This window comes from Felis catus, chromosome C2, assembly GCF_018350175.1.
Source record: "Felis catus isolate Fca126 chromosome C2, F.catus_Fca126_mat1.0, whole genome shotgun sequence".
In the NCBI taxonomy this organism is placed as follows: Eukaryota; Metazoa; Chordata; class Mammalia; order Carnivora; family Felidae; genus Felis; species Felis catus.
Window position 1 is genome coordinate 13,001,174 of NC_058376.1, and position 26,873 is coordinate 13,028,046.

The 26,873-nt window shown below is 48.3% G+C and overlaps 2 long non-coding RNA genes across 6 annotated transcripts in view; one reads left to right on the forward strand and one right to left on the reverse strand.

Moving 5' to 3' along the window:
- Positions 1-4,258: 4,258 nt before the first annotated feature.
- LOC109503345 overlaps positions 4,259-26,873 on the reverse strand; it is a 78,471-nt gene continuing 55,856 nt past the window's right edge. For 2 of the 3 annotated variants that reach the window (XR_006584842.1, XR_002735805.2), the window contains 4 exons: positions 25,680-25,905; positions 7,103-7,290; positions 5,476-5,585; positions 4,259-5,079 (listed from right to left, as the gene is read on the reverse strand). This is a non-coding gene — a long non-coding RNA (uncharacterized LOC109503345). The remainder of the gene's footprint in view (positions 5,080-5,475; positions 5,586-7,102; positions 7,291-25,679; positions 25,906-26,873) is intronic. The other variant, XR_006584843.1, reaches the window with a different exon arrangement.
- LOC102900838 lies at positions 24,613-26,554 on the forward strand. 3 transcript variants are annotated; one of them, XR_002162262.3, is made up of 3 exons: positions 24,613-24,903; positions 25,159-25,391; positions 25,844-26,554. It is a non-coding gene; the product is annotated as an uncharacterized LOC102900838 (long non-coding RNA). The 3 variants fall into 3 exon arrangements; XR_006584844.1 differs by lacking the exon at positions 24,613-24,903 and having other exon boundaries at positions 24,962-25,395; XR_002162260.3 differs by lacking the exon at positions 24,613-24,903 and having other exon boundaries at positions 24,962-25,391.

Here is a 26,873-nt window from a genome sequence, read left to right on the forward strand (position 1 = left end):
TGCACTGTCAGTTCCAGCCCGATGTGGAGCTTGAACTCATGAACCATGAGATCACGACCTGAGCCAAAGCCAAAAGTCAGACAGGCGCCCCGTCTTCCAGAGTTTTTTATGAGAAATTGGACATTATTCAAATCTTTGTTCCCTTGTGTGTAATGTGTCATTTTCTTCTGGCTGCTTTCAAAATGTTCTCTTTATTTTTGGCACTTAGCTATAAAGTACCCCTAAATGTGTACGTATTTTCTTCATATTTACCCACATTTATCCTGCTTAGAGTTTGCTAAGCTGGTTCAATCTGTAAATTTATGTCTTTTACCAAATGGGATACATTTTACCCATTATTTATTAAATATTTTCTCTACTCCACCCCAATCTATTCCAGCTCTCCTGAGCCTCCTATTATATGTATGTTATACCTTTTGATAATTTTTCAACTGGTTCCTGAGGCTTTGTTTATTTCAATTGTTTTTTCTCTGTTGCCCTCCCCCCCCACCCCCCCCACCCCCATTTAACAGATCCATAGTTTGGATCCATAGTTCTATGGTTCTATCTTCGAGTTAATTGACTATCATTTCCATTCTATTCTCAATCACATACAGGGAACTTTTTTTTTAATTTAATTTAATTTTTTTAAATGTTTATTTAGTATTGAGAGATAGAGACAGACTGCGAGCATGGGAGGGGCAGAGAGAGAGAGAGAGGGAGACACAGAATCCGAGGCAGGCTCCAGGCTCGGAGCAGTCAGCACAGAGCCCGACGTGGGGCTCGAACCCACAGACCGTGAGATCATGACCTGAGCCAAAGTTGGATGCTTAACCGGCTGAGCCACCCAGGCGCCCCATGGGAACTTTAAATTTCAGATATTATTCTCCAGTCCTAGAATTCCTATTTGACTCTTTTGAAAAATAATTTCTAGTTCTTTGTTTTCCTTTAAGTCAATTAATATAGTTCAAAAGCTGCTTTAAGATCCAAGTCTGCTAATTTCAACATCTGTTTGGTGTCCGTTGATTGCTTCTTCTCTTGAGAATAAGTGATATTTCCTTGGCTCTTCCTATGTTGGGTAGTTTTTTTTTTTTTTAATTATTATATCCTGGATATTGTAAAGTTTATGTTGTGGAATTCTGGCTTCTGTTACGTTCTTTCACAGACAGTTGATTCACTTTTGCTTTTTTTGTTTTAGCATCCAATTAATTTGGTTGAACTCAAACTACAAATTCACCTCCAATGCTCCAAAGCCCTGCTGTCATTCCTGGGACGGGTTTTTTTTCAACTGCACCACAATAACAGGAGGAAGTGTGAGTCTCTCCCCTACTGAACGGTAAGCTTGTCAAAAATAGTAACTTGGTCTTATTCATCTTCGTGTCCTTCGCATATAGCTTACTGTTGCACACGGTGGACCTGCCATGATGCTGCATGCATGAAAAAGCTAATGAACCATGTAATTCAGGAAACATCCACCAAATCAGGACACTGTTACTGCGAAGATTCAGGAGCCAGGAGGGAAAAGCTGAGAGCTTTGCATGCGTATACAAACTTTCACCTTCCTGGGCTTCGTGTAATTTTCAGTCGTTAATCCACTACCAAGAATCTGGGTTTCAGTTACATCTAATCTTCAATATTTGTGCCCTCATATATTACCTCCTACAGAGTACACATTGTAGCAAAATCCCATTATAGTAAAATAAATCAGCAGATGACTGTTCCATCATTCCTTTAGCCACATTTCCATAATGTGGGAATAATCTAAAAGGTATACATTCGTGCCCACAGCTCAAGACTACTTTATTTCTTCATTTGCTAGACCTTGAGTGCCTGTGCTGTGATAGGTTCCAGAAATATGAAAATTAATAAGCACAGTTCCTGTCCTCAAGAGGTGAGGGTTAGTCATTTAATTGGTTATTCGTAGATCCTACAAGTATGTATTGAGAACCTATCTTGTGCTGGGAACTTTGCTAGGATCCGGGGACACAATAATGAGAAGATGGGCAATTCTGTGCCCTCAGAGAGTTTAGGGTTTCTCTGGAAAGCATTAACTCCAGGAGAGCTTTTCCCATATTACACTCATTCAAGTATCACCCTCACATTTTGTTTCTACCTTGGCCTATACATGTACTGCTAATTCATGTTTTATCTGTCTCACTCTTCAAAAGCTTAAGTCAATTTAATTTTAAAAGAAAGATTATAGGGGCACCTGGGTGGCTCGGTCCGTGAACCGTCCAACTTTGGCTCAGGTCATGATCTCATGGTTCGTGGGTTCGAGCCCCACATTGGGCTCTGTGCTGACAGCTCGTAGTCTGGGTCCTGCTTCAGATTCTGTGTCTCCCTCTCTCTCTCTGTTCCTCCCCTGTTTGCATGGTCCCTCTCTGTCTCTCAAAAATAAATAAACACTTAAAATTAAAAAAAAATACATACAAGATTATATCACAGATTGGATATGCTACTTATGCTTTTCAAATTCACATGAGCATAAATGCCTAATTGTTAAAAAGCAAAATGACTAAATGCAAAATATCAAGTATCACATGTCCCACGCTCCGAGGAACACCGCTTTAAGTCTGTTAAATGTTGTAAAAGAGACGTTTGTGAAGTGCAAAAAGTGTAATGGGAATATAAAAGGGACTATTAATCCTTCCTGTGTTTATACAAGGAAGGCTTTGCAGGAAAGTCTTTTTGAGGGAAGCGACAGTATCCTCTTTACTGTCTCATCCTCCATGGCAGTCAGAATAATGTCCCTCCTCTGGTCCAATCCACATTTTGGTCTGAATGCATACGTGTATTACATTACAAGGTGCAGGGGAATTAAGGTGGCCGATAGAATTCAAGGAACTGATCAGTGGGCCTGAAGATAAAGAAATTAATCTGGATGGTCTGGATGGGCCCAGTGAAATCACGAAGAGCCTTAAAAGCAGAAGAGGGAGACAGCAGAGGGTCAGCCTGATTCGATGTGACAAAGAGGCTGCCATTACTGCAGGCTATACACATGGAGGCCGGGGGACCATGGGCCTCGGGCCCGTGTGCCCTCTAGAAGCTGGAAGAGGCAAGGAAATGGACCCTGACCTCCAGAAAGTCACACAGCCTTACCAACACCTTGATATCTGCCCAGCAAGGCCTGTGTTGGATTTCCCACCAATGGAACCATAAGATAATGGATCCGTGCTGTCTTAAGTCACTGAATTTGTGAGCATTTGTTATAGCAGCCCTGGGAAGCTAATGCAACCCATAGCACCAGATGCATCTTAGGTTTTGGCTAAAAGTGAATCAAACAGAATGGAGTCTCCCCTTTAAGTTCGTGAAGGGCGAGGGCCTCATCTTTTTGTCTATTGTAGACCTGGTGCCTACAATCGCACGTAGCAGACGGTTGGCCGCAGTGACTCTTTTCAGCGAGTTCTGAAGAAAGGCACTGTTTGCGCCGGATGATCAAGAATGGGTGGAAGTTTCCAAGGCATGGAAGTGGATTGAAGAAGGGCTTTGAAAGTGAGGGAGATGCTTGAGCAAAGACGAGAGAGGGAGACACGGAATCCGAAGCAGGCTCCAGGCTTTGAGCTGTCAGCCCGGAGCCCGACGCGGGGCTCGAATCCACGAACCGTGAGATGGTGACCTGAGCCGAAGTCGGACGCTTCGCCGACTGAGCCACCCAGACGCTCCGTGTTTGTGATGTGTTTAGAGAAATAAACTACCATGTGGCAGAAGACAGCATGCTCAGGGAGAGTGAGTGATACAAATCCAGGGCAGTGTCAGGGTGGGGCAGGAAGGGCCTTGTGTTGGATACCCAAGAGTTTGATTCAAGTCCTGAGGCCGCAGGTAGCCACGTGTCCATCTTGTGTGAGGCAGTAAAGGCAATATGGGCTTGCCCTCTCTGGAGTCGTAAGCTGGAATCTTATGTTTCTGGAACCAGGATCTGCGATCCATGCAGAAGTCTGGGGAGAAGGCCTGACCCTGAGGACTTGGATTCTTGGGCTGGGGGGGTCAAGTGTTGCACGTGAGCAATGGCCAGACAGAGGAAGGCAGCAGCCTGAGAAGCTGGGTGACCCTCACGCTCCCTGGAACTTCCTCCCTGCAGGAGCCGACAAGCTGTCAAGGTTCCGTCATAAACCCCACACTCCATGTGTTTGCAATGTGGCCGAGGAGACGCACAGGGGAATCGGGGGCTGGGGTGTGAGGGCTTACTGCTGGAGGCACCGCTTCCTCTCTCTGCCCGTGCATTTTGGAGAGAACTTATTTTGCTTTCTTAGAGTTATGGTGTGGAATAAAGGGACAGTAATGAGTTCCAGATGCTTTTATTTTTCTCCTTCTATAATTGGAAACAAAAATATAGCATGGCTTTTAAATCGAAAGTGCCAGAGAGGAATGATGCTTTTAGCTCTGGGGTTTTAGCTGTGATTTAGAGCCCAGCGTGAGGCTGTGGCCCTCATCACTACACAGCAGCTCGCCCGCTCTGCTCCCTGCAGACCCGGCTCAAGACTTTAACTCAGAACCTGAGTGAGGTTCAACCGTGAGTCCTATTTTAAGAGACTCTAATACACGAAATGCAAACTTGCGACGCAGACAGATTTGGGCAAAGTGAGCCTCCGCGTATTCAAAGGATGATTGTTTTGCGGAAGATCCCCACCCAGGCCTCTTTTAATTGGAGCTCCCCCCAGCGCACCTAAAACTTTCCCCACACGCCATTAATTTCTGAGGAGCGGGACAAAGAACCTTCTGGCCGAAGCGTTCCAAGCGTGAAGTGCTGAGTGAAGATCAATTAAAAAGTCAAGGGACCAGAATCTTGAAGTATAAAGTGATCCGAAGAAGAAAGAATGCTTGAATTACCCTGGGCTCATTCATGCCGCACCCAGCTTTACGAAAGTCATCGTGTGACAGCTTGACTGTGAGTCCTAATTGGAATTAGAGCCTCCTTGTAAGTTAGACAAAGAGATCGTCCTCACCATGCAGGAGGAAATGCCGATTGTTAGACTCAGGTCTTTAGTTGCTTTTGGACTCAGGTCTGTAGGTTGCTTTCCTTTGGCCAATTGCTGCTACAAAATGGAGCAGTGGGGAAGGCAGGATTCAGACGGAGACCGTGGGAAAGCAGTTGGCCTCCACCTACGAGACATAATAAGACCAGATTACGCTTTCTCCGGGGAGATAATCTTTAACACAAAGCAGATCCCAGCCCCCGGTTAAACAGCAGGCCAGCAAGGGAAGATAAAACTAAATGGCCACTCAATCCTTATATGATTTGCACAGCACACTGGTAAAAATAGGCATTCTGGACCCCAGAGCTGAAATTTAAGACTGGCCTCTCACTTTTCGTTCACGGCAAAGCAGAAAGCTCAATTGCCCTTTGGTGCCAAGACTTTCAGGTCAGTCTCGATGAGCAAGAGGCTGTCTCCTGATCCTCTCCCTGCCCCTTCTCCCATTGCTTTTTATATTTCCCTCTCGCAGCCGCGCAAGTAACTGCTCTTCAACACATCGGGCTGCCATCCATCAAGTACTCACCGCGTGCTGGCCCCCTTACAGTGGTGTGCATCATTGTCCACGATGACTGCCGTTCTCCAAATTCTCGATCAGCCAATTCCAAAGCACAGAGACTTCCCGTGTATCCTGCTCTTAAAACATGTGTAGCCAGTGATGTGGGTCTAAAGGGATTACTCAGTGGTTCTTCACATTTTGAAAATCTGACCAAGGCTGGGGCTCCACCCTGAACCTCTCCAGAACCTCTGGGGCCTCAGCCTTTGTGTCTTAAGTCTGCACCCTGTAATTCAGATGCATGGTGGGCTGGAGGACCAGTGCGAAAGCATCTCAGGGGCTTAGGGGACCATTCGGAGAGCGGACCCCTTTCCAGGGAAGCCCTCTACTCTGCTGTGGGTACTGAAGCCTGCCTGCCGCCCCTCATTGGGCCTGAGAGAATAATAGGGGAGACCAAAGCAAGAGGCAGGTGACTTGACCCTAGTCCGGCTCTATTCCTGACCTTCTGAATTGGGCCAACTCCTTCCTTTAAATCCTAGAGCTAGGCTTCTGCCCCTTTCCTCTGTCTTTTGTTCCTATTGTTTTCTGGACGCTTGAGGGGGCCCTCCAAGAAGTCTTTCCCAGCCCTTGTGAGAAACTTGCTGAGCCTTAATAACACAGAATGTAAACTATGGAAGAAAAGAGGAGGAAACTTTAGTAGGAGTCACCTACTCCTCCCAAGGCAGGAGAGCCCATCCCCAATAATGTAGGGTGTTCTCAGTTCCTTTTCTTCCAAATGGCTGGGATTCATCTTGTCTCCCCATCTTCCCGTTTTGTTGGTGTCTCCATCGAGTATTGATTGACAAAGCCCATCCCCCCAGGGGCAGACACTCCACACTGATGTGACTTTCTGGGTCGGGGGATTCTTTGGGCTCTAACCTCCTGGCCCACAGGGGCTGTCTGGGGGATTGCCAGAAGCAAACATCTAAACACAGACATGAACCTGCTCTTCCCCTATGGGTGAATTTACTTCAAGTCGAGGTCCCCTGAGAAAGATGTGGAATGTATGATTTTTCTGAAAAAATGACTATATAGTCATGATCGCCTTCTTGGAATTTAGCTTAAGTAAATAATTAAGGATGTGTTCCCACAATTCGTTATAAGGGTGTTCACTGTTGCATTATTCTTACTGAACTAACCTGGAAACAACCTAAATGGCCAATAGCAGAGGATTGGGTGGATGAATCATGTCACGACGAAAAATCATGGTATACATTCCTGCTTTGGGACACAGAGAGTTATTTATTGTATTTTAATGCTAAAAGCGGGTTACAAGACAATATGGACATTATGATCTCATTTTGGCATCTGGGAAGATACATATCCAACTATTAATAATTGCTATCTCTGAGCTGGGGCTAAAGGGGGTTCTCATTGCCTCTTTTTTTGCTTGTTCATATTTTCTAATAATCATAGTAGTTAGTAAAGAGTGCATAGTACCTTGTTAATTGGGACAAACCTAATGTTGGTGTTGAGGGAAGGCAGGTGTCTGAAAGTGAGGCAGAAACAAGAACATAGGCGCCCTGTGGGACCCCCAAAGGCATAAAGGCCGTGCTCCCACACAAACTCTACCCGCCAACCACCGTTGACATCAACGGGCATTACATGCGTTACTTACTAATGAGACCTCCATAGTTTTTCATTAGTTGAAGAGAACACAGATGGAACGAGACCCCACCGTGGCCACACCATTTCTGAGGTTGCCAGAAAGAGTTGCAAATCTTCGAGACAAAGAGATCCAACGCAGAGGCCGGCTGAGTTGAGAGATAGACTCCTACTGTTGGAGTTGGCCAGGGAAGCAGTCTCCTAAGTTTGGAATAATTGAGATAAGAGACAGGTATTGAGCAGATATAGTCACAGTATCACTTTCATTTCTGATAAAACTAGATTTGGAGACCGTGGTTATTCCTCTTAGTCAAGTGGGCCTGATGAGACCTCACCCTGGAATCAGGCTGCAACCGTGGCTCTGTCACTGGTGGCACGAATAGCTTTAGGTGTCCCCTGGATGTCCTGTCCTCACCATGGAGCACCCCCCCCCTCAGTCGAGCAGAGCTACCCCAAAGAAGGGATGGCCCCAATTCTCCAGGGAAATACCCATCAGTCCCAACACCTCCCCGGGGGTGGGAGAAGGAAAGGAATAAGGAGAACAGGCCCCCAGAGCCTGTTCCTCTAAAGGAAGGGTCTGCAAACTCCTCCCTGGGGGCAAAATCTGGCTCTCAGCCCATTTTTGTCGGTGAGTTTTACTGGCAAGCACACACATTCGTTTATGAATTGTCCAAGGCTTCTGTCCTGCTCTAGCAGCGGAGTTGAGGAGTCGTGGCAGAAACCGCGTGGCCCGGAAAGTCAAACATTGCCGGCCTCTGCTCTACAGGGTGTCTCTCTGGGAACACCCCGGGAGAGGGGCATGCGTCTTCTCTAACATCCCTGGCTACGTCCAGTGCAAAGTGTCCTGGCCTCTCTCCTCTGTCTGGCTTTCCAGCTTGGCCCTTGTTGCCATCCTGGGCATTAAAGTTCAGCAAGGCTCACTCCTCAGCCCGTCTCTCTCGCTTCACATTCTCACGGTCTCCTCTTGGGTGTCCCAAGGGCCTTTCAAATCGCACAAATCTTAGCCCAGGGTGACCGTAAAATCTATGGGTTCAAACCAGGACATTTCTGGGGAATAACATTTCTGGACAAGACTCTGAGATAACAGGCATAATGTGGATTGTCCCAGGGACAATGGAGAAGTCAGATCTTTTTTATTTTATTTTATTTTTAAGTCTGTTCATTTATTTATTTATTTTGAGGGAGTGCAAGCAAGCGGGGAGGGGCAGAGAGAGGAGACAGAGAATCCCAAGCAGGGTCTGTGCTGTCACCGCGGAGCCTGATGCGGGGCTCAAACCTGCGAACCGTGAGATCATGACCTGCGGCCGAAGTCAGACGCTTAACCGAATGAGCCACCCAGGTGCCCCGAAGTCAGATAATTTTAAAGGAAAACACGAATTATCTTCTTTCCCTGAACCCGGCTCCTTCTCAAGAGTTTCCAGTGGCTCTGGCGTCATCATTCTGCCCATGGTAAAAACAAGAAGCCCAGGCCCTATCCTTTACACCGCCCCCTCCCTCACCACCCACCTCCTCTCCGTCACCAGGCCAGACTGCCTGCCTTTCTTTAGAATCCACCCACTTCTCCAGTCTCAGCTGCTAAATCCCAGTCTAAACCACCACGATTTCTTGCTTAGGCTATTCCAGAGACTCCTCCCTGGCCGAGGACCACTGGCTTCTGCCCCTCTTTTTCACGGATCCCTGTGAAACTTTAGTTTGATTGGGCCACCCCCCTGCATGAAACTCATAGTCCCCATGCCTTTAGGATAGAGATGCCAGTCTTCTTTCTTTCTTTCTTTCTTTGACAGAGAGAGAGAGGGAGAGAGAGAACAAGTGGGGGAGGGGCTCAGAGAGAGAGAGAAAAAAATCTCAAGCAGGCTCCACACTCAGCATGGAGCCCAATGCACGGCTTGATCCCACAACCCTGGGATAGGACCTGAGCCGAAGTCAAGAGTCAGTCACTCAACTGACCGAGCCACCCACGTGCCCTAAGATGCAAGTTCTTCCTCTTGGACTCTGGGGCAGCATGGGCTGCCTTCCACCCCCACCCAGAACCCTCCTTCCCTTCTGCCCTTTGGGAATGCTTGAACACATGCTGCACCTTCCTCCTTCTGGGTCTTCCTGCAGACGTTTCCGTGTGACTTCCCCTATCGGAGTCCGAGGCCGTCTAACCCTCACTCCCTCAGTGTCCACCCTAGGCTGTGACCGCGTCATCACCTGTCACCATGCCCTGGGCTCTGCAGGCTGTAATGACAGCGGCGTTATTTGCTTACTGACCATCTCTCCCACCGTAAGCTGCCTGAGGACGGGGTTCTTATCCTTTCGCTCACCGTCGTATCTCAGCATCTATAGCAGACACTCAAGAAATATCCATTGAAATAATGATGACACAGGAAAAACAGCCTCCACGATTTCAGAGTTTGGGGGCCTCCGTTTAGCCCGGATGGAACATTGCTGGTTTTCTGTGGCTTCTGTGACAAATTGTCATAAACGTGGCCGCTTACCACAACAGAAATCTCTCTTCTCACAGTTCTGGAGGCCAGGAGTCTGAAATTAAGAGGTCAGCCGAGCCACAGTCCCTGTGTGCGCTCCGGGGGAGAAGCTCTTCCTAGCTTCGGTGGCTGCAGGCGTCCCTTGGCTGGTGGCCACGTCACTCCAATCTCTGCATCCACCTTTACACCACCTTCTCCCCCTCTTTGTTCAAGCATCCTCCAAGGACGCTTGTGATGGCACTGTGGAGCCACCCAGATAATCTCCTCTTTTCAAAATCCTCAGCGTAAGCACATCTGCAAAGACCCTGTGTCCCAGTAAGGTCACACTGACAGGTTCCAGGGATTAGGATATGGACACATCCTTGGGGGTGGAGTGGGGTCGTTTCAACCCATCAGAGGGACATAAGCCTAGATTTGGCCCAACGGGTCTTGGGCAATTCAGGGTCAGGATCTTGGCAAACTAGAAGACAGAATAGACTCAGCGATCGTGGGAGAGAAACATCCTTATAATTCTTCCCACCGGAGCCAAAACGGACACTATTATTGTCCCCTTACCCATTCTTGCTTTCCCTGCCCACAAAGACCACTCCCCAGGCAGAAGGCTTGGGTGAGAGCTAGCTCTTACTGAACCGTTGAGATGCTTGCCTGACAAGTCAGTGGAAAGGAGCCAGAACAAAGGACCCACATTTGCTGCACAATATTGGGCAAATAGCTTCATCTCTCTCAGCCTCCTCTGTAAATCAAGTTCCCTTTCCTCCAGGGAGCAATTGGGATGTTTTCCTGTCATTTCTCATGCATCTTGGGGTAACAGTATTAATACAAAACATCATTATTATCTGCCAAGTCAGTGCCTTTCAAGGACTGAATCTTACTCCCAGGGCGACTTCGCACTGCCCTCAACTCTCCGGCTGCCTTTGAAAATAACAACAAAAATCCACCCAGACCTCTCAGTCGCCACACACCTGTGTCTTTTGTACTTCCACGAGGTGTCCTCCTCCAGGGTTTCAGTGTAACTGGAGCCTCCAGAACCATCCACAGTCTTCTGCCGCCCTGGGAAACATCCCTTCGTGGCTAGGGCACCAGAATGCATTTTGGAAGGAACAGCTTCCTAAGAAAACTGAAAGGATGCAAACATAGGCGCCTGGCCGGGAATAAATACTACTGTATTTTTAGAAACCTGGGTCCTTTTATTTTTAGGTGAGGAGTTTGATTCAATTTCTATAAATCCAGTTGTCCTTTTGGGGTCTAACTTCAACTGAGCATTTTGGAGCTTCTAGGCAGCCTTTCTGAAATGGCAGGCCTCCTGGCTGTGCTATTTAGGAGGGAGAATTGGGGTGAGGTTCCATTTTTGGCAGAGGGTAAAAATAAAGAGTTTTCTTCTGAGTGGGCCCCTCTCCGAATCCAGCCTGGCTGCTCGGTCTACACTGGGCACACGTGCACAGCATATGTCAGGCTTACCGCTGCAGAGAGAATGAATCACTCTGCCTGGCGCTTTTCGGAGGAGCTTTAAATCATGCTGCTCCAACAACATGTAAAGCAGCGTTTGATTTTCTGGGAGGGAGGTTTTGCAACTTCTTTTTGCAGTAACATATGAACAGTCAGTACCCACTGTGAGGACTTCAGAGAAAACAAACTAAAAGATGACCGTCGGATGAGTTCCCTGCCACAGGGAGCTCCCAGACGTCTTTCCTGTGGGTGTCGGCGTGGTGGCAGCCTTGTGAGAGGGCAAGGTCCTTCCCTCCATCAACAAATATTTCTGGAAGCCCCCGGTGTGCATTGGGGTTGTGTAAGAAACAATGAGCTAGGTGTACATAGCCGTGTGTTTGCTTTTAATGAAGTGGGTCACTCTCAGCTCCTCCAAAATCACAATCCCAGCAGCAAACTGGTTCATGATAACCAAGTTCAAGTTCAAGTTCAAGTTCAAGCAGGGTCGGTTTATCCATTGCATGCATGTGCTTCCCTCCCTCCCTCTCCCCTACAAGTGAAGGGGGCTGACCTCATCTGTATTACAATTTTGGGGAGACTTTGGGGGTTTGGGGAGATTCTGGAAAGTTAGACCGAATCGAATTTTGTATCTGCTGGGACACCTCTCCTCTGGGACACTCCAAGTTTGGGCTCAAAGCCACTCAATCCCCTGGGGGTGACCCTGGCAGAGGTTAGTTGCAATCTGCCAGGGTCCCAGTGTGAACCCCCAAGGTGCCAAAGCTCCAGCCTGCCTTAGAGGCCTGAGGGTGTTCTTGAGGGGCAGGGCTCGAGGCCCAAAGGAACAAAAGTGGGTCCATCTGACCACAGCCCAAAACAAGAGGCAGGAGGTCCTGGTGATGATGCTCCGTGGCCTGAAATGTAGAAGGGCGCAGAGTGACATGTAGTCAAGAGCCCAAACCAGGTGCTGGTGAGGCCAGAGGGGGGGAGGGCGGCAGTGAGAAAGGGTTGAGAAGGTGGGGGAAGCAGAGGAGGGGAGGAGGAGGACTAGGAGGGAGAGAGGAGAGAGTCTTCCTGCTTTTATGTAAGAATTCCACTCTTCTACGAGAGGAATGGTGTGTGCAGACAGGGACGGGGCGAACTGAAGAGAGGCCTGCCCCAGGGAACCCCGGGGAGGCGGGGAGGCTGGCTCACCTAACTGAAGAGGAGACAGGGGAGGACTTCCCTCCACCACCCACGGGGGCCCCGTGGGTACCAGGGGACGTGAAGGGACGCCCGAGGGGACACGCTAACAGAAACGTCAACCCTCACCAGCACCTGCTGCTGTGCTGAAGGGGTCCTTTTCCTCACGGGAGCTTTTTCAGCCACTCACTAGTGCCATTCTGATCCTTCGTGGCCGCTGCTGCGATCCTCACCGGACCTCCAAGCTCACACGTGCACGCACACACACACGAGTCATTTCCTGGAAAAGTCAGCAGCTGAAGCGCTCTGTCTTCAGAACAGGGTCACCCCAAGAGCAGGGAGCTCCAGCTTCCTTCTCAGAGGGGCTGGCCCTGCACACCCCCCCTCCCCCCGGGCCTTCGAGATCCCGCCTCCGTGTAGCCACCTTGGGTTTCTCAGCTCCATCCAGAATGGCTTCGTCCCTCGGGCTCCCGTGGAATTTTCTGGAACATAGTACTCAGACTGACAAAACCCAAGGAGGTGTTTCTCCAAGCACAGAGCCGGACGGACCAGTGCCAGTTTCTCTGCTTTCCCTAGTCAGGCATGGGTTGGGTCTGATTCGTGTTCGGGCTGCCTTCCCAGCAGGAAGATGCAGATGCTGCCTCGGGGAAGACAGAGCAGGCCGGGGATCCGGGGGAAGCCCCCTCTCCGCCGGTGGCTTAGGGCGCCCGAAGTTGGGGTTTCCGGCCCTTCGCTCTGTTCTGAGCCATCAGGGGGTGTCTTTGCTGCTATCCCACCAGACTGGCCGGCTGTGAATTTCGGGGACACAGGAGAATCACCTGCGAAGGGTCTCCCAGTGAAACGCTTGCCTGTGTTTGCACACAGCCCCCCCACCCCGAAGATGCCCACATCTGTTTGAGACAGGAAGCAGTTAATTCTCTTTACTGACAGGCAACGAAATGCCAAAACAGAAAGAAAAGAAAAGCAATGCAAGCACCAGGCACATACTACCTCTTTCTGCTTCCCTTGTATTATTAGGGGCCCAGAACTCACCGTCTCTGTTCTTAGCTGTTTTTAAACAAATGGCCACTGTTAATCTCGTGTCCGTTCTGTTGTACTATTAAGGTCTGAGTGCCCTCGTCTTCCAGTCTCTTCTTTCTGGAAGAGTCTGGAATAATCTTTCTCTTGAAGTGTATGCTTCCCTAGGAAAGCCCAGGGTATTCAAGGAAAGAGCCCAGACTCGGGGATCAGACTTAGGCATGAATCTTAGTGCAGCTCTGTGTCCTTCGGCAAGTGATTTAATATCTCTGAGCCTCAGTTTACTCATCCATGCATGGTTGAACCAAACTCCATCGCCTACTAGCTGTGTGACCTTGCACTAGTTACTTAACCTCTCTGGGCCTTAGCGATCTTTTATAATATGGGATAAACGCTGGTATCTATCTCGGGGTCGTTGCTATTATTAACTGAGTGACTATGTGCAAAGCAATTAGCACGGTGCCTGGCACGGAGTAAGCATGATGGGAGCGTTTGCTGTTAGGATCACAATGGGCTGCTATGGGGACCGAATGAGATGACGTGTGCCAGGCACCTGGCACATGGTAGGTATGTGCCCAACCCACCCCTCCTCCCAGCCTCCCCAGCATCCTCGGCTTCTTTCTCGTTCTCTCTACGAACACATTCTCAGCCAGGTGCCTTTCCACGGCAGGCCTTCCACCCTGGTCTTTCTCTTAGCTGCCCTGCCCTATAATTTTGCACTGTCCTGTGTGTCGGCACTGACCCCAGCATCTCCTGTCAGGACGAGTTACTCTCTTCAGGCTGAAGACGAATGGGTGACTAAGCATTCCTCTCACAGAAACCAGTCCTACTCTTCAGCACAAATAATATTCGGCAAGAAAGTTAACCCCAAATATAGCGTGGCAGACTAAATATGGCCATAGGTTCTTCGTAGCTCAAGAACTGCAGTCTATTTGCCCATCCCTCCAAATTGGGCTGGCCTTGTGATTTTCTCTAATGGATGCGGTGAAAGTGACTCTCCAAACGAGAACACAGCCCTGAGGATGTCACATAAGGAAGCTGGTCCAACCTACTGAAGATGAGGGGCCGTGGGATGAACAGAGGGGTCCCAGGTGAGGCGGGTACCAACCACTTCTAGTAAATCCCTCACCTGTCCTGTGGTCGGTTGTCTCTAACTCAACCTGACTGGCATCCCAGAATGGAGAAGGTAGACAGAATTCTTCAGAGGCATTTCTTTTGGAAAAGGTATTCAATTCCACGTACGTATCTTGAGGTCTTCTCGAGGGAGTGTTGGGAGCCAGAGATGGGGATGAGATGCAGGTTTTGGTACTGGAAGGGTTAATTCAGGACTGCCGAGCATTTTGGAGCATCCATGGCGAAGGGCACGCCCTGAATGGAAAATGCTCTCTATTAAATTGCAGCTGGGGCCGGGAGCAGAGAGGGAGCAGAGAGGGACAGCCACATTTCATTATTAGGGTGAGTGGAATGTTCTCTGAATTGTTCCATCTCTGCCATTCCAGCGTGATTGAATTCTGCACACGTGTTAAAGACTTTGGAGCCCACGGACATGGAGATCAGAGCAAGGCTGGGTCTGCCGTTTCAGTCAGCATTAAACTGTTTTTGTTTTTGACGAGGACTCTGTCAAAAGGAGTCCAGAGCCCAGGGTCGAAAGGAAAAGCACCAGGGTGGCAAAGGGAATTCACACAATCTGAGCAATGCAAGTCTTTTTCCAAGCCCAGAAGAAGTATGTGTTTAAGGAAAACAAGAATACCATGGTGGCATGTAGTGATGAAAAACTTGGTCTTTGGGGTCAAAGAGATCTAAATTCAAATTCTGCGTTTGCCATTTACTAGCTAGCTGTAGCAGTTATATACTGCTGTGTAACAAACCACCCCAATTCTTAGTTGCTTAAAATAACCACCATGTATTTGTTCAGAATTCCACAGTTGGGATTGGGCTCAGCGGGGAGGCTCTTCAGCTGGTCTTTGTGAGCGGTCGTTCATGTGGCTGCAGTGAGGGCTGGCTGATCTCAGATATACTCACTACCATGCCCTGGGGGCTCAACAGGAATGTCTGGAATAATTGGGACTGCTGGGCGTCTTCTCCATGTGGTCTTTTTTCCACCTGGTCTCTCATCCTCAAGGAGGCTACACAAAGTGTCTTCACATAGTGGAGAGACGGTTCCAAAAAAGGGAAGCTCCAATGCACACGTGATTATCAAACCTTTGCTTGTATTACCTGTGCTGATGTGCAAGGCAAGTAACATGGTCAAGTCCATAGTTAACATGGGGTGGGGGGTGAAGATTATACAAGGATGTGAATCCTGGGAGGTAGAACGCATTGGGGAATTAACATAACAATCTCGACACTAGTGACCCTGACCAAATTCTGATCTTTCTGAACCTTGGTTGGTTTCCTGACCGGTAAAATGGGAAAATAACATGCGTGTTCATTGGAAATAGACTGGATTCATGTAATAAAAACCCCGCAATAAGTATGGTGTGAGTGATCCAGGGGTGATTATTTTCTCCAGGGGTAGGTGGTTGGCAGTGTTAGCCCAGAGACTACATGATGTCAGGGTCTAGGTGTCTGCAATTCTCTTGGCTTTTTCCTCGGGGTAGGAAGATGGCTGCAACAACTCCAGTCCTTCCAATGCCTTTCCAGGAAGCAGGAATGAGTAGAGAAAATAGCAAAAGGCAGGCACCAGCTGGGTCAACTTGTCTCTGAAAGAGCTTTCCCAGAGCTCTACCCACTCCCATCTCATTGACCAGGACAGTGTCACATGACCACCCCCTAACTGCAAGGGAGGTTAAGAAATGTCACTTTTAAAGCTGGGTCCAGAACCCAAATAAAGTTAGTAACAAAAGAAAAGAGTATGTATTGGGTAGGCTCCTAGAAGTAAGTGCCAGCCCTCACCCCTACCTCACAAGGTTGCCTTCCACATAGTAAGTGCTCATTAAACAGCAGCTATTTTCTTATTTAGTTGATAGCTTCTGCTGGCTAGCTGGCGCATCTGAGGGGGGAAAGAGGGAGCTCTGAGCTGTCCCACGACTCTTCCCTTCCTGGTGTCCCAGTCATTCCTGTAACAGCACATAACAAACCGCTCCAAATCTCAAGAGGGTAAAGCAAGCCTTGTTTTATCCACAGGTAGGCTGGACCAGTCTCTGGACTCTGCTGGGCTCATTCATCCCTCTGGGGTCCGCTGCGGATCAGAGAGACGGGTCAGGGCTGCAAAGCGACATCAGAAGGACTGGACACAGGCAGAGGTGAAAGATTGCAGCCATTCTGTAATCAGTGTATCCCAGGGTGAGGGATGCCATAGTGCCCTGATGTCATGGAAGGACCCAAGATAGTCTGTTGACTTGTGAACTGCACCTCCTTGGTCCTGCTATTTCCCTCACCGGAGCTTCCTTGGATCCTTTGTTTTCTGCAGAAACTTTCACGGACCGGCTCTTACCTTCACTTGCTCAGTCCTCTTGCTGTCCTCCCCTGACGTCCAGGGAGCATCAGGACATCGGACAGAGTGTTTTCACCCAGGAGCACCTCACGGCTCCTCCCTCTGGCCCACACCCACTTGTGCCTGGTCACTGTCTCCCATCAGCTGGCTCTTCCCCCGTCAGGCTCAACATCTGGGAGGCACAGGTAGCCCTCCCCCTGAACAGCTGGGGGCCCTGGGGCGAGGCCCCCAAGGCTCCTGAGAGTTTTCATCCTACAGGCCACCATTTAATACTAAAGACACCTTCTCCTCTGGCGTTTTCTTAACAAGCCCAACCCAGCGAGGACACACAGCCAGATCAGCTCCCTGGGGCTACAGCCCTTGGGCAAACCTCACAGACCCTGGAGCCAGGTGGCCTGGGTCCTAAACCCGGCTCATCTATCACTCATTTCCTGTGTGATTTGGGGCCCATTACTTCCTTCTCTGTACTTGGGAGCAGTGTTAACCTGCCTCATGGGTCATCATGAGGATTCATCGAGCTCCCAGACCAGTGCCCGCCCAGACCAGTGCCCGGCACACTGCGACATTATATATGCGACGGTCCTTGCCATATTCGCCACTTTTTATTAAAATGGACCTCTCGGGGCGCCTGGGTGGCTCAGTCGGTTAAGCGTCCGACTTCAGCCAGGTCACGATCTCACGGTCCGTGAGTTCGAGCCCCGCGTCAGGCTCTGGGCTGATGGCTCAGAGCCTGGAGTCTGCTTCAGATTCTGTGTCTCCCTCTCTCTCTGACCCTCCCCTGTTCATGCTCTGTCTCTCCCTGTTTCAAAAATAAATTAAATGTTAAAAAAAAAAATTAAAAATAAATAAATAAAATGGGCCTCTCTTTTTGGTCCTTTTCATTATGCAGCATTAATCCCGGCGGCTGCTTGGATTATTTCCTTTTACATTCATCCATTCCTCCCCCTTTCTTCACCGATTCAAACCCTGCCTGCGTGCCTTCCATATATTGGTATACACCGCGTTAGACACAGGGGACAAAAAAAATAAAATAAAAATAAAAAATCAGTCAGCTGTGGTCTTGGTCCTCATCAAGACAGTCCAGGAACCCAACTCTTTAAAAACCCCAACGGCCAAGAAATACAGGAGAGGATGACAAGAGCCTGGGTCAGGGCAGGGGGAGGTTGTGAGAGCCCGGTGTGGAGAAACAGCATTAACTGTTTTAGTGCTCCGAAATGCCGCTACAACAAATCACGCCGGGGGAACTAGGCCATTACCTGCGGCTTACAAATATTTTGGCTACACTTCACTCGGATTCTGACTGTAACCGGATTTGACTTGTATTTAGTGGCTCCGTTTCCTCGGGGTTGAAAGAGAGGTCCCATCTTTCAGGAATGAGACTTGACAGCCAGTAGCATTTCCAGTCCGTGAAGCACTTATAGGAAGGAGGACCATCCCGTGGCACTGGCTGTAACTCACTTTGTTGAGGCCAGATTGCAGTCGTGGAGGGGTTTTAAGAACCACTCATCTAGATTTTTATTCGAGAAGTCCGTGGCCCTAGATTAAAAAGGCAAAACAGTGCTAAAAAGCCTCTTGGGGGACGCCTGAGTGGCTCAGTCCATTAAGCGTCTGACTCTTGGTTTCGGCTGAGGTCATGGTCTCACGGTTTGTGAGTTCGAGCTCTGCATCTGGCTTTGTGCTGATAGTGCGGAGCCTGCTTGGGCTTCTCCCTCTCTGTTCCTCCCCTGTCACGCTCTCTCCCTTTCTCTCAAAATAAATAAACTTAAAAGAAAAGCTGCTTGAAAACAGTGGTCCCTTGCCCCCCACCCCCTCAAAAGTTCTTCTCCCTTGAGGCGAATACTCCCCAATCTTTTGAGGTGTCCTTCTGGTATCTTCCTTTGGGTTTCTAAATAACACGTGCATATTGCAATTTCTTGCTTTCTCTGCACTGGATGTTGGTATACCCTGCTATTGTATTGCATAGTATTGGTGTTTATAGCCCAATACTCTTACTTTCTCTGTGCCCCAGCCAGCTGATTTGTTTCTATAATGATGTCTGGTCAAGTTAGCATCCCGGATTTGTATTATTTTGGCCAGGTAAATATCAATCACAGATGTGCCATAGAACTCACCAGGATTACTTTTTCTTTTTCATACCTACCATTAATAATTTCCTCATTTAAAAATTTTGCTTACGTTTTCATGTCCTTACCGTTAATTGGTAACGTTGCCTCTACCAGGGCTGAGATTTCTTGAATCCCTGCATATCAGGTTTCGTTTTTATCCTAGATACACCTCTTCTAGACAGTTTCTAGACCTGCCTCCAGGAAGAGCCCAGACGACAATTCTGTCATTTCTTTTTACACTCATCATAGGATTTCCCTTCAGGACCATTCTGGGGGTTCTTTTAACTCTTCCCCATGTTGAATCCTTTATTTCTTTAACTTCATATCATTTTTTTTTAATTTTACTTCCTTGTTTTGGTGGAGTGTTTTAGTAAATGGAGTTTATAAATAGCTAAAAAAATAACTTCATTCTACCTCCACACTTGATTGCTAGATTAGCTGGTGTGATACTTAAAGTTTTTCTGGTTTTTTTTTGTTTTTTGTTTTTTTTGCTTTTGTTTTGTTTTTAGAGAGAGAGAGAGTACGAGTGGGGGAGATGGGCAGAGGGAGAGGAAGAGAGAATCCCAAGCAGGTTTCACACCCAGCATGGATCCCAACTTGGGGCTCAACCCCACAACCCCAGGATCGTGGCCTGACCCAAAATTGAGTTCACACTCAACCAACTGAGCCATCCAGGTGCCCCAGGGAATTTGGTGTGATGGTTAAGTTTATGCATTAACTTAACTGGGCTAAAGGATGCCATATGGCTAGTAAAACAGTATTTCTGGGTATGCCAGTGAGGGTGTTTCTGGAAGAGATGAACATTTGATTCAGTAGACTGTGTAAAGAAGACCCATACTTACTGGTGTGAACAGGCCCAAACAGAACAAAAATGAGAGAAGGGTGACTCCCCACTCTCTCTTCTTGAGCTGGGAGATCTATCTGCTCCTGCCCTTGGATGTCAGAGCTCCTGGCTCAGGCCTTTGAACTCTGGACTCACACCAGTGGTACCTCGGTTCTCTGTCCTTCTGCCCGAGGCTGAACTCTATCACTGGCTTTCCTGGTTGTTCAGCTCGCAGACAGTAGACTATGGGACTTCTAGCCTCCGTTACCATGTGAGCCAACGCCTATAAAAAGTCTCTTCTGATCTGTATCTGCATCTATAGCGGTAGATAATCTGTATTTATATAACCTATTGGTTCTGGTTTTCTGGAAAATTCTAACACAGCTGGGTATAAAACTTTAGCTTACAAATAATTTTCACTCCTAGTTTGAAAAGCATTTTTCCCTTATTTTCCAGATTCCATTATTACTTTTCATCATTCTGATACCATTCTGATTCCAAGCCCTCTATATGTTTCCTACTTTTATTTTTTCCTCCCTGGAATTTTAGGATACTTTCCTGTGCCAGTTCTTCTAAAATCATGCAATCGTTTGCCTTGATGTGGGTCTCATTTTCATTCTTCATGCAGGAAACTCAAGTTAGCCCTTTCAATCTGGAGACACATGCTTTCAGTTTCGGAAATTTCTCCTGTATTCGTTCTTTAAGAAAATCTTTCCCTCTATACAATTTTTTCTTTCTAGAACTCCTATTATGCAACGTTCGCACCCTTTGACTCACAGACTGAAATTGTCTTAGCTTCTCTTTCCAATTTTACTTTTTTTTTTTTTTTTTGTCTTTCTGGGTGATCGTTTCCACATTATCTTCTAATCCTTCTATTATTTTTTTTTCCTTTTCCATTGATTTTTTTTTTTTTTAATTTCTGTTCTCAACGAACTTAGGGCTGCCAGGGAGGAGGAAAATGGAGGGGTGGGCAAAATAGGTGAAGGGGGGAGGGAGATACGGGCTTATAATTGTGGAATGAAGAAATCGTGGGGACAAAATTTACAGTATAGGAATACGGTCAATGGTATTGTAATAGTGCTCTCTGGGGACAAACGGCAGTCACACTTGTGGTGGGCACAGTACAACATGCAGACTTTCCAGATCACTATGTTGTACACCAGACACTAATGCCACATTGTGTGTCAACTGTACTTCAGTAAAAAATAAAAAGAGTTCTGTTCTCATATTTTAAATTTCCACAAGCTCTCACTCATTCTCTACATTCTACAAATATCACCTCTCCTTTTTAGGATCAGCTTTTTGTTTCAAACACGCAATACCTTCTCATCTTTCTGAGGATAACTTTTTCAAGTTTTGTTTTAAAAATGTTCTACTCCAGGGGTGCCTGGGTGGCTCAGTCGGTTAAGTGTCCAACTTTGGCCCAGGTCATGATCTCACGGTTCGTTTGGGCTCTGTGCTGACAGCTCGGAGCCTGGAGCCTGCTTCGGATTCTGTGTCTCCCTCTGCCTCTGCCCCTCCCTAGCTCACACTTGCTCTCTCTCTGTGTCAAAAATAAACTTTAAAAATAAAATAAAATAATAAAATAAAATAAAATAAAATAAAATAAAATAAAATAAAAATGTTCTACTCCTGGGGCGCCTGGGTGGCTCAGTCGGTTGGGCAGCCGACTTCGGCTCAGGTCATGATCTCGCGGTCCACGAGTTCGAGCCCCGCGTCGGGCTCTGTGCCGACAGCTCAGAGCCTGGAGCCTGCTTTGGATTCTGTGTCTTCCTCTCTCTCTGTCACTCCCCCATTTGCACTCTGTCTCTCTCTGCCTTTCAAAAATGAATCAATGCTAATAAATAAATAAATAAATAAATAAATAAATATGTTCTACCCCTTTACAATAGCCAAATTGTAAAGCAGTCCAAGTGTCTATCAGTAGATGAATGGATAAAGATGTGGGCGTTGCCTGGGTGGCTCAGTTGGTTAAACATCTGACTTCGGCTTAGGTCGTGATCTCACGGTTCGTGGGGTCAAGCCCCACATCCGGCTCTGTCTGACAGCTCAGAGCCTGGAGCCTGCTTTGAATCCTCTGCCTCCTTCTCTCTCTGCCCCTCCCCCACCTGCACTCTGTCTCTGTCTCTTTCTCAAAAATAAACATTCAAAAAGCTAAAAAAGAAAAGAAGAAGTGGTATATATGCACAATGGAATATCGTTCATCCATAAAAAAGAATGAAATCTTGTCATCTGCGACAACATGGATGGAGCTAGAAAGTATCATGCTGAGCGAAATAAGTCAGTCAGAGAAAGACAAATACTGCACAATCTCACTCATGTGTGGAATTTAAGAAACAAAACAAATGAGCAAAGGGGAAAAAGAGACAGAGAGAGACAGAGGCAAACCAAGGCTCTTAAACCAATGGGCTCTTAACTATAGAAAGCCAACTGATGGTTACCAGAGGGGAGGTGGGTGGGGAATGGGGGAAGTAGGTGATGGGGACGAAGGAGCGCACTTGTCGTGACGAGTACCAGGTGAGGTACGGAAGTGTTGAGTCACTACACTGCGCTCGTGAAACTAATATAACAACAATTAATAATAATTATCAGAACTAAAACCAAATAAATAAATAATAACGGAGACGTTCTGCTCCTGCCCCTCTCTCTGTCGTTTGAGTTCCTCTTACCTGTTGTCTTTTTCTGTCATTCACACTAGAACTTTTCCCTCAGATGCCTGGTGACACCTGGGTGCCCACGTTTTAGTCAAAAGTGAAGCACAAGGATTTCTTTTGGGGGCGATGAAATGTTTTGGAAAGAGACAGAGGTGGTGGTTGCACAATATTGTGAATGTACCAACTGCCGCTGAATTGCTCACCTTAAAATGGGTAGGTTTATACTATGTGAATTTCATCACCATTTTTTTTTTTCTTTTCGCAGAGAGGAGGGGTACATCCTGCTTTGGACTAGGATCTCTGTTGTGCCTGGGTTGAGCCCATTGACTGGTAGACCTGACCCCAAGGGATTGGCCAGGAATCTTGTCATCTCACTGGGGGTTTCCAAGTGTCAGTATCTGTTGGCTTTTCCCACTGGACAGTTCGGTTTCCGCAGCCAGGAGTGCTCCAACTTCCTGCCTGGGTTGCGGTGCAAGCCTGGATCCCAGTGTTCGGGTGTCTGGGAGCTCCAGAGGGAGTAAAAGGCACTCTGACTTTCTCCCAACCTTCCTTCCCTCAGTGTGCTATCTCACCCCACTAGGCTCCTCCCGGTACCTCTGAGTCCAAGGCACTTGGGTTCAGCTTCTCCAGGAGTAAACTCTGATGTAGGTCTGGCCGGGTCAGGGAAGGATAATCTCCGGGCTGCATCCATCTGGGAGGTCTAGTTCTTTCTTGTGCTGATATCAGTTATAGCCCCACCCACATCCGTGCTATCCTGGGTTCTTGGGGCCTCCAAGTCTTGAGACCTTCCAAATTTCTGCTTCTTTCTTGATACTCAGCTGCCTATGGCTACCTCCCTGGACACAGGTTTCTTCATTCTGCTGACCAGGTTGTGTATCTTTTTTTTTTCCAAGCACAAAGATGCCATCTTGGTGGCTGAAGATGTTCCTCCAGCAGGTTGCTCCTGAAGCTCCAGCTTTCGAAGGAGGGCCGTGTAGTGAGATGTGTGAGCTAGGGTAGGGGTTCAGAGTTAGGATTTAGCCTTTGCTCTGGCACCAACCGGCTGCTTGTACTTGAACATGGGACAGGACTACTCTTCACTCCAGTTTTGTGACTATTTTTCTGAACTGTGAAATGGTTAGTTGCAGGCAGATGCCGTTTCCAGGACTCCAAGCCAGGGCTTGGGCAGAGGCCTTTCAAGATCAGGTGTATGGCCCCCTGGGAAGTCGAGAATTGCTGGGAGTCCCTTTGAAACCCAGGGCAGTCATTTAATCCGGCCCGCACCTTTGGAGCAACATTTTCAGCTAAAGGTACAAAGTGCATTAAAAGTAAAAGAATACTTGAAACACAAGAGAATCCCCAGGGGACAGAACTACTGACCAGAACGGGTGACTTAAAACTTAACCTGTTGGCTGAAATTGATATGCTTTAAATTTTCATGCATCAGGGATGGCTCATAGTTTGGTCTTATGTTCTTCTACTCGACCACTCTTCTCCTTCCTTAGATCACATCCTGGCTCTCCCTGGCACCACACAAACTTTCCAAATTGCAGTGGGAACTAGGGTGTCTGCAGGACTATACGCAAGAGGGGCTCAACGGCATTTCGGAAAAGCCAAGCCAAGGGGCGCCTGGGTGGCTCAGTCGTTAAGCGTCCGACTTCAGCTCAGGTCATGATCTTACACTCCGTAAGTTCAAGCCCCGCGTGGGGCTCTGTGCTGACAGCTCGGAGCCTGGAGCCTGCTTCGGATTCTGTTGACTCCTTCTCTCTCTGCCCCTCCGCCTCTCACTGTTTCTCCTTCAAAAATAAATAAACATTAAACAAAAATTAAAGGGGCGCCTGGGTGGCTCAGTCGGTTAAGCGGCCGACCTCGGCTCAGGTCATGATCTCACGTTCTGTGAGTTCGAGCCCTGCGTCAGGCTCTGTGCTGGCAGCTCAGAGCCTGGAGCCTGTTTCAGATTCTGTGTCTCCCTCTCTCTGACCCTCCCCTGTTCATGCTCTGTCTCTCCCTGTCTCAAAAATAAATAAAACGTCCAAAAAAAAATTTAAGAAAAATTTTAAAAAAATTAAAAAAGAAAAGCCAAGCCAAATCAGTGAGGCAGAACAAGTATTACTATTCTAAAATGTTACAAAAGGCATCCTCATTTACATACAGACCATCCTGGAGGGGATGGGGGGGAGCCAAAGTGACTCAGCAGGGGAGGCTGGGGCGGTGAGGTGGGGGTGGGGTGTCTGGGGTCCAGAGAGAAATAAACAGGATCTCCTTCCGGACGTTCACAAAAAATATGCAGAGCCCTTTAAAGCTGCATTCACAATCTAAGCTACTTCTGCGACTCTGTTGTTAATTTTAGAAAATAAGAATTGGAGGAAAGAGCGTGGTTGGGTTTCATAAGTCTTGAGAGAAACTTCCCTCTGGCTTGTGTACCTCGAGTGGCTCTTTTCTTCCCCGCCTCCGCCTTTCGCTCTCCCCTCCTCCCAGTGTTACCAGGCTTTCTCCGTAAAGCTCCCATCCTCCACCCCTCCACCGGTTCCCCACCTCCCTCCCCGCGCTGGGGGGCTGTGGGAGACACGCAGACCTCCCCCCTCGGTCTGCCTTTTCCTCTAGCCCTTGGGCCTCTCCTGGCTGCTTCCGGGCTGACCTCTTAGCTGTGTCCGTGAGGCCTCCGAATCCACCCCTTTGGCTCCCTGATGTTTACCTTCCAAGTTGAAAAGTTTAATTGCAGCCCCAAGTGAGGCCTAGGAGGCGGAGCAGGGCTGGGGGGGTCGGGGAGGGAGGAAGTAATAAGGTCCCGACCGTCAGGAGGCCGTCCATTGGCCACCGAGGGGCAGTGACTGTGCCCGGGGTAGGGTGGGGGCCCTGGGGTGCCCACTGCTGATTATGATTAACCAGCCCGTGAGAGCCAAGGGCTGCTCATTCCTTCTCTGAAAACGCACGTTTCCCCCCCAAACCCTTTAGCTCGGGACTCTCGCTTTTTTCTTTCTAGGGCCAGTTCTCCAATTCCATATGTCGGCTTTAACTGAGGAGTGCTTGGGGAGCACAGATGGCGAGGAAGAAGCTCAGAGGTAAAGTCGCACTGTCCCGCTGCGTCCCAGCAAAACCTTGGTGGTTTGGCGGTGACATGTTTGCAGTGGCCTGGAAGGGGAAAGAAGGGAAACTCTGCTTCCTTGGACGTATGAAATCCAGTCAATCTTTTTGCCATCCTTGAAAAATGAAGGGGTCGGTGAGCTTGCTTTTTAAATTTTTTTTTAATGTTTATTTTTGAGAGAGAGAGAGAGAGAGAGAGAGAGAGAGAGAGAGCATGCGCAGGGAAGGGGCAGAGAGAGCGAGAGTGAGGGAGACAGAATTGGAAGCAGGCTCCAAGCTGTCAGCACAGAGCCCGAGTTGAGGCGCGAACTCACGAACCGTGAGATCGTGGCCTGAGCCCAAGTCAGATGCTCAACTGACTGAGCCACCCAGGTGCCCCGTGAGCTTGCTTTTTAAAAGAGAGGTGTTTTCTAAGCATACCTGTAGTCCAGAGGCCCCTAGAGTGCCTGTCGAAGTGCCTCCAACTCCTGAGCCAGGGGAAGTGGGCATCCAGGTGAGGCCTCCCTGGAAGTGGCGTCCTGAGTTCCTAGGTTCGGGTGGGGAAGCGCCTGGGGAAGCGCTTGGATCCCCCATTCGTTCCCCAGCTGGTTCACTGTGCTGTCTGGAACCATCAGTCTCTGCTCGGCTACTTCCTTATGCGCAAGGTCTGCAAGCGGAAAATCAAAACGGAGATGAATTTTTCCAGCATCTGAGGTCTAAGGAGGAAATGTTTTGCCACGTGGGCCATCGCCTCTGGGCAAGGTGGGATTGGCCGGAAGGTCAGTTGTTGGGCCCGCTTCTAAAGGCGTTGGTGCCTCGGTTTCTCCATTCGCTCCCCCTTTGCTATCAACCGGTCCTAAGCAACCAGGTCGGAAGGCATTTAATACTTGTATTCACGGAGATTCCCTCCTCTACCAAATTACTCGGCTCCGCTGAACGTCGCAAGCAGGACCTTGACTCTTGGTCTCTCATCTTCACCTCTGCATTGCCCCATTTTGGCGACAATCCTGCCGAGTCAACACAGCCAGGATCCCCGGCCTTTGCTATCTGGATCCAGTTTCTTATCCTCCACCATCCCCCCAGAGGATTTCTGATCCCCTCAGCCTGCCTTCAGCAAGAACCCTCCTTGGTCCACTTAGCAAGAATCTCCCTTTACCCCTGATGTTTCCTCTTAATGATATCCATCCACTGGCTCCCACCCTGCCCCGTGGCTATCAATCTCATGCGCCCATGTGGTACTCAGACTTGAGTCCAATGCTCCCCATTACTGTGGTCCCTAGTCCTTATTGCCTTGAATAAAATCTTCCTTGCCGTGATTTCACAAGGGTCATCGAATAATTTTTTTCGTTAGTAGTATTTATGTATTTATTTATTTAAGATATTTATTTATTTTGGGGCAGAGCGCAAGCGGGGAAGGGGTAGAGAGAGGGGGACAGAGGATCCGAAGCAGGCTTTGCACTGACAGGCTGACAGCAGCGAGCCCGATGGGGGACTCAAACTCACAACCTGCGAGATCATGACGTGAGCCGACGTCGGAGGCTCAACCGACTGAGCCACCCAGGCGCCCCAGCAGTATTTTTGATGTCAAGGGCTCTCACTACTTGTAATATCGGCCCGTGACAGAGCTGTTAGGAT